Raw genomic sequence first — 10,438 nt, 5'->3', positions numbered from 1 at the left:
CTGTCAAATTGACCCTCTTGACGGTCCGTTCTGGGTGGAAAGGGACGAAAGGAGGGTGAATAGTTGTATCTATTTCCCCCCCGAAAGGACTGTTTACGGGATACATAAGTTTGCCTCTTGTCTGACCTCTTAAGTATATGGTTGAGCACTTTGCGTTTATCCTTATTCTCTGAGAGATAAGGAGTCAAAGCCTCACCAAATAACTTACCCCCCTGATACGGAGCAGAGGACAGACGCCACTTGGATTTGGCATCAGCTTGCCAATGCTTAAGCCAAAGCATGCGTCTGCTAGTGACCCCTGAGGCCATAGCTCTAGAGGCAAACTTAGTCGCCTGGAGCGTAGCATCCAAGGCGTACTCCATCGCCGCCACCATCTTACTGATGTCCTGTTGAGAACGGACATCGTCTTTGGGGGTGCGGGCCTGTAGTTGCTTTAGCCAACGGTGTGCGGCTCTGGTGAAGAACGACGCTGACGTCGCTGCCCTAATGGCCCAAGCGGATGCCTGGTGGATCCTGCGAAAGGATAACTCGCACTTACGGTCCTCCGCCTTCAGTGCTTCCGAGACATCGCCAGCTATGGCCATAGGAGAAATTAACGGTCCGAAGGGCTCATCCACCGCAGGGACCTCCAGCGCTTCCTCCAATTCCTTGGCCACGTTGAACAGCTTTTTGTCCGTGGCACTCGGAAGGGGAAAGGAGGCCGGGAGCGCCCATTGCTTCTTTACCGCAGTTAGAAACATGGGCGGACATGGGATCCGGTGCTGAGCTGCCACCGGTTCAGTAAAATTTGGATCCAAATCCGGATCGGGAGTGGCCGTATTCGATGTGGAAGGAGGCTCAGCACCAAGGTGTGCGGTGGAAGAGACCTTGCGGAGCAAGGCAACGAAAGCCGAAGAGTGGAACATTCCAGTGGACGCCGGAGCCTCCGCCGACTGTTCCTCTTCCTCAGACATCGGAAACTCCTGGTCAGAGCCCTGATCAGGTAGCGACAAACCCTCAGAATACAAGGATTCAGCTGGTGAGGAGGGGCCGGACTGAGGTTCATCTGTCTGATGTGGGGTAGGAGGGGAAATTATAGGAGGGGGAACTGTGACTGGAGGTTTAGGAACCGCCCTAGCGTTCAGAGCGCGGTCCACTGCCTGAGCAATTAAAAGTGACAATCGCTCCTCTGAAGGGAAAGAAAACTGCTCGGCCTGGCGAAGCCCAGCTGCTGTGGGTGTGAAAGTGGCCTCTGGTATACGTTGGGGTGCCTGAGTAACTGGGATCTGGGTAACTGGTTCCTGTTCCCGCCCCCCAGTCTGAGAATTGTCCATTCGGGCTATTTTTTGTGCCCTAGAAAACTCTCTTTCCAGGGCTTGGTGTCTCCTGGTGGCGTGCTTATCCACCCCCTTTAAAGTCGTCTTTGCAGATTTTTTCTTATTACTCTGCGCAGCCCTGTCTGATCCCTCCAGATGAGATGGCATAGTGTTTAAGGCGGCCAAAGAAGGGGACACGACCTCCTTCTCGAGGGAATCCACACAGTCCATCCTCTGATAGCACGGGGGCTCAAGCGGGGGCCTCCGGTATCTAGAGGGAATTATCACCTTGGGTACAACCGGACGCAATTCCCAAAGGACGCCAGGGACCCAGGTACTTATGCAATCACAGGCAACGACAGACACGCTATGGGAGTGCCTGGTGCCCGTGCGCCACGTGTCACAAACAAGGACCGGTGCTCTGAGGGGTCACCGTAAGTCCGCTGTAAGTACTGGGGGTAGTTAAATTTGATGCACGCTATAAGCCTTCAAGTGCAAATAAAGGGCTGCAAAAATTACTTCCCCAGAAGGCACCAAGTACAGGAAAGGAGAGGTTAGGCAAACCTCAATAACTGTATTTCCCTTAAGACCCAACTCTAAGTGTGACCAGAAACCTTGCGAGGGAGTCAACAAAGACGCTGTCAACACGCTTAAAATGGCGGCCGCTTAAAATGGCGGCCGTGCCTAATGGAACCTCGTAACCGCCCAAACAAAATGGCGGCCGCGCCCGAAGCCCAGGCCCTTGGTCACCCGAAGGAAGGGAGACCCCCGTGAGATAGACCAGGGAGCTCTGCTTCGGGTGTTTCAGGAGGATTAGCACCGTTTAGTGCTATTCCCCTCCGAATGCCGAGAAATAAGCCTGCTGCGCGACCGCGCGGTCTGCAAAATGGCGGCCGCGCGCGCAAAAAGTAAGGGCGGCCAAACGTGAGGGAAAGCTTCCTTTCCCCCTTAACGGCACCCTGCAGCCACGAAGAGCATAAAACCGCCGCCCGAAAACGCCGCCGCTGCTTGCTATCGGTCCCGGAAGAGCCGATCGGCGTCCGTTTGGGGCGCGCGCGTCTTGGAGGCTGCCGAAAGTACCTGCGGCCTAACTGTGAGGCAATCCCCAATTCGAGGCCCTATGAGGTTCCTGCGGCCTACCTATATGGTAGGATCAGCTCCTACGAATTTCTAATTGCCACCGGGCTCGCAGCCGCGAGCTCCGGAGGGGTCTCTGGGATCTAACAGCCGTTAGGTCCAGAGCCAACTCAGCTTCCTATTTTTGACTTAGAAAGCTCCTGGGGGGAGGGAAAAAAGAAGGGGCCCCCTTCAATCTTCCTCTGAGCTTTGCTCCCCCCACAACAGAGCTGAAATTAAGCTAACTGAGAAATTGATAAGTGGACTAATTAATTTAGATAAGGGATCTAATAGCAAGGAGATGGAAAATGCACCCAAGTCTAGACTGTACCTATGAGCCAGAGTTGTACGTCCTGTCCATGGGCAAGATCAAGTCAAGACTGGGCACAGGTCCAGGGACAGGGCGTGACAACTTTGGCTGACTTGATCTGATTGGGCAGGAATACAGTCTCAACCCATGGGTGGATCCTCCATCTCAAGTGCTGGAGAAACTTATATACAAGTCAGGAAGCCACAGGATGGATAGAATATGTGAAATAAACTGCCTCCAGGATGTAAAGGAGTACAGCAGGGCTGTATACTCTCATCTTATTTATTTAGCCTTTATCCTGAATATATTTTAAGAGAAGCTGGACTGGAAGAGGAGTGTGGTTTAAAATAGAATGAAGAAACATCAGTAACTTGCACTGATCACAGAAACCAGGCTGGTGACATTACCCTGATAGATGAAAATGCAAAGGAACTAGAAGTTGTAATACTAAAAATCAAAGAGCACAGTTAAAAAGGTACTAAAACTTAGTATCAAAAAGACCAAACTAATGATAACTAGCAGAATAACCAGCCTTAAAATCGGCAATGAAGGTACCGAATGTGTGAATATCTTCTGCCTTTAGGATCAATATTATCAACACTACCACTACAACTTTACCAACAGTAAAGAAACAAGCAGTCAAGAAATGTGCTATATACTAGCCCTTAGTAGGACAATCATGAAGGCTTGCTGGGAAAAAATGAATTCTGTGATGTCTTAGTACCTGCAAAGATCAGAGTCGTGGTAATCCTGGCATTTCCTATGGAAGTGAAAGTAGGGTTTTGAAGAAGCAGGGTAGGATGAGTATTGATGTTCTAAACTTTGGTGTTGGAAAAAAAAAACTCCTGAGAATACTATGGACAGCTAAAAGCAAACAATTAAATGAATGGATCATCACACATCACACATCACTCAAGACTTGGCATTTGGTAAAGACTCATGACCAAGCTCAAATTATCTTATTTGGACACATTATGCAATGGTTCTCTGGAAAAGGATGTAATGCTGGAAAGATAGAAGGTAAGAAAAGAAATAGATGAATAGAACAAGGTGGATGGACTCAGTTACAGTAACAATGGATGTAATGTTGAAAGACCAGGTTAGGGACAGATCGTCATAGAGAAAACCTGTGTGGTCACCATCAGTTGAAAACAATTTGATGGCACATAATCAATAATCCCACTCCATGTGGATACCTCCATGTCATAGGGGAGGGGCTTTTGTGTTCTGTTAAGGTTGAAAGCTATGCTGGATGTATACCACCAGAAAGTATACCAGGAGGGTCACCCAAGCTAGATAAGTCTTAACAGAGGAGCCATACTAAGAGTATTCACAAACCCATTAAACATGATGAGACAACAAAAAAAGAAATCCATACTGGATTGGTCATCATCCAGCTTAACAGGGATTGCAGCAGTTGCTATCCCTGGGCAATTGTTGAAAAGTGAGTTAAGGTTAGAGAAAGACTTAGTGGCCTACTCCACATAAAATTCAACAAGAAAATTATATGGAAAGGATCTCAAACATATCAGATAGGGTGCCCAATGATAGGACAACAGGAAACCCAATTGCTGAGGCAGCTACTGGCATAAGCAAATGTCTGTGTTCTGCAGAGATAGATCAGATAGCCACATGAAATGTCAAGGGGAATGAGTCAGGTTAAATTAGATATTGTCAAACAAGAGCCGATTAACAAGAGCTCCTTGATGTCAGTGAGCTATACTGGTTGGACAATGGCTTTTTTCAGTCTGAGGATTTCGCTGTCTATTATACAGGACATGACACCAGGAAGATAAATGGAGTGGCATTTATTGTAAACAAGAAACTTGCTAGAGCAATAGAAAGCTTCTCAACTATCAACAACTCAATTATGACCATCAGAATTTGTGCCAAACCCCTCAACATCACAGTTATCCAAGTCTATGCTGCTGCAACAGAGCTTGAAATAGAGAGCTTTTATGCCATGGTCCAAGAAACTCTAAAATAAGTGTCCAAAAAAGATGTTGTTTACATTCTGGGTGACTTTAATGTAAAAGTGATGGCAATGTAGATATTCCTGGTCATTAGGTGAAGCAACTTCCTGCTGGCTTCCCACAATCGAGTTAGTGGGGAAAATATCAGGAAAGTGAAAGCCCCGGTGCTGCTGGATAGAGGAAGGAGGCAGGAGATGCATGGGAAATTGAGGAGGGAATGCAAGAGCCTCAGAACTCTTGGATTTTCAGTCCTAGAGTCAAGAGATTTCTGTAAACCATTCCACTATGGGACTACAAATCCTCTTGGCTGAAAATCCTTCTTAGATTTTGGCATGAAGAGACTTGGCTTTCTGCTCTGAAGTTGAACTTTTTTTATTGCTTAAAACCCTCCTTGGATTTTGGCATAGACCTTTTTCAGTCAGCCTCCACAGGCTAGAGTCCCAACAGTGACTTCCAACCTTCCTGTCTGCTCCCCCGTTGATAGCAAATATTTCAAATGCACATGATTGTGGGGGCATTTAACAACCGGTCCTAAGTGTAAATGGATTGCAAGAACATGACCATGAGGGCATTGCAACAACTGCAATTTTAGTCAAGGGTTGTTAGTCCCTTGGTTCAGCACCATTGCAATGTCTAAGGGCTACTGAACAAATGGTTATAAATCTACAGGAATATACTTGCAGTCTGATAGGAATATAGTGGAAAGTTATGAAAGCATTTAACAATTTGTCATAGAATAATTTGGGAGAAAATTCATCTCTGTGGTCTCTAAGATAATTATAATATGGTCTGTAGGTGATGATGGTTGTCTAATAACTATGTAATTTCTAAGAAATAATTAAAGCCAGAATAAACTTTAAAATGTTGAAGGCTGTAAATGTCTAGAAATGATAACACAATATTATTTTTCCTTCTTCTTGAAACAGCAATCTGTAAATGCAAGTCTCAACCCCCCAATATTACTTTATTGATTTTACTTATTTTTAAAAATTCTATGGTCATCCATCTTAGGCCACAACACATCTGAGCGCTCATAACAACTTATGAAAGAGTGCCAATACTTCCTGGTGGAATTGCACTATAAAAATTATATATCCTGAAAAGAGAAGAACATATGAGTTAAAGATTTATATTTCATATACTCCTGAAGCAAAATGGCTTCACATAAACTTGACAAGTATGTGGCAAATGCTTGCGAAATGCAGAAACTGCAATTTATCTTCTGTATTATTTTTTTCCTGGAATATATGACTTGATCAAATGGTTCCAATATTTCCAAAAATAACAGTCATTTCTCTTTCTATATATCTCTATATATTCCACAGTGAATGCTTCGTATATATATTTGTGAAGACGAGAAGAGTGGCACAAAATATTGCTATGTTACAAACTGATGGCCTCAACAGAAATTATTATATTTCATGAGAGAGGAAAATAAAAAAAAAAAGTCTTTCTAGAAAATGAACCAGGACATAAAAGCTGAAAGTGGAGGGGGAGTAGGTCAAATTTTGTGTGCTTTGCACTCAGAGCTATTATCCTTAAGATATTTCTGGTTGAGCAAACCAGAAATCACAGTTTTGTTGTAAGTGAAGCACTCAGTTGTACAAATCACATCATTTTTCACTTTACTTCATTCAATATTTTCAAAGCAGCCCTGACTGCTACAGATTTAAAACATAGCTTTTTACTTAGCAGTATTGTTTTCATCTGTTTGCAAAGCATATGTCCAATGCAAATCATTGAGATTGCACAGCACCTGTTTTGATTTTAGACAACCTAAAAACAGGATGAATTTTTAAATATAAAACAGCAAAATTGTGATTTCAAACAATATAACATATAATTAGCTTGAAAAACTGCAAATCAAAATAACTACATATATTTCACTGGGGTTCTTCATTGGAGTATGAATGTATGGTAAAACATTTAAAGTTAAGTTATATAGAATAGTACTCTCACATTTCTACTGTTATTTATCTTGGATATTATAACTGTCATTTGTAGCTGGATCCCTTTTATTTGTTAAAAAAATATTTATGAATGTTACAATATTATATGATATAATCAAATGCAAATTTAATATTAATATACTTGAATATTTAGAGAGCATAATTAAACACAAACATTGAGCTGAACACATGGAAAAAGTGATTTCCCTGAGGAATGCTCTGATACATGAAGCCTATACACACACACACACACACACACACACACACAGAGAGAGAGAGAGAGAGAGAGAGAGAGAGAGAGAGATATGCAGATTTTAATTTCTCATTTTTTAAACATCAATGTAATTTTGAGCCACGCTATAACAAGCTGCCATTAACCTAGAGCGTATTACATTCAAACGTGATAGATATTTGAACATCTGAAATGAAATAGCTGGAATCCATTTGTCATAAGATTTTGTTAAAAAAAGACAACTCATCATCCATTAGAAAGCTAGAACAGGTCTGTCTTTGTATTGTGCTCACAACCCCTGTGGAGCTCTCTGGTAACAAACTATTAATAGGCAGAACCCTAACTTAAACATGAAGCCCAGCAGGAAGTCTTCCCTAAATACAGTAACAATTCAGATAGAAGCCCTTCTTGCTCTGATATGTGTTAGATTATGCTTTTTTTCATTCAGTCTACTTAATTAGAAATCTGCATAATAAGATTTTTTTCCTATTATTTTTTCCCAAACTCATAGTAAGCGTCAGTAGATCAGTCTGCTAAATACATAACCCCAGGGCTTTTTTTCTCATAGAACGCCCAGAACGGAGTTCCGGCACCTTTTTTGGATGGAACCTTGTAGGGTAGGCAAGGCGGGTTGTATGACATGTGTGAGTTCCGGCACCTTTTTTTTTTTTTTTTTTAGAAAAAAAGCACTGCATAACCATCCTGCCCTTCCTTTAGCCAACAGTGATTTTGCTGCCACGATAGCTCATCTTTTCTATGTTTTGTCATGAAAATATACGTTGATTCAATTGGAACTATGCGCAATTGCAAATTTTACGAAGACAAACTGTTCCACAGCTATATTCTGATCATAATACTATCAGGATACCACTCCTCGGTCTTCTTAGTAAAGTGGGGCTTTCTCCTCTATTAACTGTTTAGGGAAGATTTTTAAAAAAATAGCTACCTTGGAACTATCTTGATTTTAATTTAAAAAAATGTTTTATGAATATTTTTAAAAAGTAGCAATCAATGATAATTGGGAATTTTGGATAAATTTGGCTCTTATCTTCATTTTCTCTACTTTTTATGTTCCAAATTTCATGGAGGTAAAACATATTTTTAATAAACTATGGAAGTCTGGTTTATGTTCATATTTTCATGTTTATCATGATTTTCATGTTTTCATAACATTAAGATATTAAATGAAATCATTTTGTAAGCTATTTAGAATCTCTGTGTGTACAGACACACACACATATGCTGTACAGTCTCATTGCAAGATATTTTCTTTTTCATGTCAAACTATGCAAGTGATGCAATTGCATATGGACTGTTTTACTTAAAAGGGCAAGTGTCAAAATTCTTGTCACAAACTTGTCTTATACTTTTTCATTATAGAAGGAAACTACATTCACACTTATCGCCTAAGGAAATGTCAGAAGTGTGTTTGCAAATATAATTGCTTTGCCTACATGTTACTAATCCTATCCTTAGGAAATAGATCAGGTTGTTTGACTGAAGATTAGATCTCTTCAACAGGCTTCTGAGATTTCACAGTTCAATACAAGGGGGCATACAGATCTATGTCTAATCCCTTTTTGCATTAGTCACAGCTAGAAAAAAATGAAATTTATGAAGTTTACATATTTTGGGTACTGTATATTTGGTAGAAAGTGTCAATAAAATCCATGTCCTTAAATACAGAAGCTACTTCCTTAAAACTCATATATTAATTTCTGAAATATAAAAGATTTTGATTCTCTCCTTCTTTCATTTTTTCCATGTTTCTCTAAATGTTTAAATGTCTTTTCAGTTCATATATCATTTTCATAATTAATTATTTCCCTTTATCACCATTTGAATGCAACCAACAGCATTCCGCTTAGAAATATAAATACTGATGGTAGAAAAAGACATAGTCACCCACTGAGTCTGCCCTTTGTGTTTTTTTGTTATTTTCTTTTTAATTTATTTACTTATTAATTTTTAATTTTTTTTAATTTTTTTACTTTTTGTAGGATGTTGGACATGTGTTTATCCCAAGCGTATTTAAAATCCGTTATTGATGATTGCACTACCTCTGATGGAAGTTGGTTCCAAGCTTCCACTACTCTTTCTGTGAAGTAATACTTTCTAATATTACTTTTGAACTTCTCTCCTGTCAGTTTGAGGTTACGCCCGTGTACTCATCATTTTTGCTTAATATTGAAAATATTACCTTCTAGAACTTTATTCACACCCTTAATATATTCAAAGTTTTTAATAATATTCCCTCTTTCCCTTCTGTTCCCGCCAAGCCGTACAAACTCAGTTCCTTCAATCTCTCCTAATACGTTTTGTTCTTCAGATCTTGCACCATTTTTGTTGCCTGTCTCTGAACTCACTCAATCTTATCAATATCTTTTTTTAAATGGGGTCTCCAGAATTGGACACAATATTCTAAATAGGGTCTGACTAAAGCCTTATGTAGTGGGTTTAGAACCTCCTTTTTCTTTATGTATCCCAGAATTGTGTTTGTCTTCATAGTTGCTTGGCCACACTGTTTACCCATTTTGCAGACATCTACTATGAGCACACCTAAATCCTTTTCTTCTGTTGTTTTAACACTGCACCTCAAATATGTACCCTGCCAGAGGATTCTTTTTCCCCTAAGTGCTCATTCATTCATTCATTCATTCATTCAAGCTTCTTTATTCTTCCTCACTCTTATCCACCTGCCATTATTATTGGCAGTCTTTTCCAGTCCATGTCTTTCTGCTATTCCCTTGTTCTCTTATTCTCCTCTCTCCTTTATCCTCTTTCATCTAGAGAACCTGGTGACACCGTATTTTCCTATACATTTGCTTTCTTTCCATTCAGTGAGGATGTACCTGTCAGTTTAAAATCTGATATGATGGGCTTTGAACAAATGTCAGGGTTTTTTTTGTATTTTTTGGCTATCCCAAAAACACGGAGAACTCAGCTGATTTTCAGTCTTGATTTATGATTTGTCCCTTTTTTGATAAGAGTACTAAGTGCTTTTTTTATCTAGTTGTCTAGTTTATATATTGAATTAATGTTTATTAGGTTATAGTCTGACTAATATTTCTTCTGCTTTTAGGTCTATTTTAATCTGTCCATCTGTAGAGTATCTATGATTTTTTCATTGCTGGCCAGAAGGGTTGTGATTGTTTCATCATTTTGTATTTCTTTGTGTGTGCATTGCAGCTTTTTGTTATTTTAAATAAGTTAGGTAGAGTTGTTTTTCAATTTGGTTAGTGGTACAGTTGTCAGATGCATTTCTTCTTTGTCTTCAGTTATTTCAGTGCCATCTAAATTGGTGAACAATTCTAAAATGTTTGCAGAATAGATAGGGTAGACATGCTCCTACACTCTTCCCCTTAATATTTTCATCTGATGGCAGCTAGGAAGTCTGCCTTTTCCATGGCAGCCCCTGTTCTATAAAATATCTTGCCCCATGAAGTTTGGCAGGCTTCCACCCTTTAAGCCTTCCATAAGGCTTTGAAGATTTGGCTTTCCTTCTAAGTGTTGGGAGAAGGCTAGATAATTACACATTAAAACTGGTTCGGCACCAGGTTTTT

The 10,438-nt window shown here is 40.5% G+C and overlaps 1 protein-coding gene across 1 annotated transcript in view; it reads right to left on the bottom strand.

Moving 5' to 3' along the window:
• Window positions 1–10,438, bottom strand: part of ROBO2 (roundabout guidance receptor 2) — a 327,405-nt gene that overhangs the window by 232,923 nt on the left and 84,044 nt on the right. The gene's annotated exons all lie outside the window — the stretch shown is intronic.

The sequence above is a fragment of the Protobothrops mucrosquamatus genome, unplaced genomic scaffold, assembly GCF_001527695.2.
Source record: "Protobothrops mucrosquamatus isolate PMUCROS unplaced genomic scaffold, P.Mucros_1.0 scaffold_185, whole genome shotgun sequence".
Lineage (NCBI taxonomy): Eukaryota > Metazoa > Chordata > Lepidosauria > Squamata > Viperidae > Protobothrops > Protobothrops mucrosquamatus.
The sequence above is the reverse complement of the archived record's forward strand: the minus strand, read 5'-3'. Positions and strand labels throughout refer to the sequence as shown.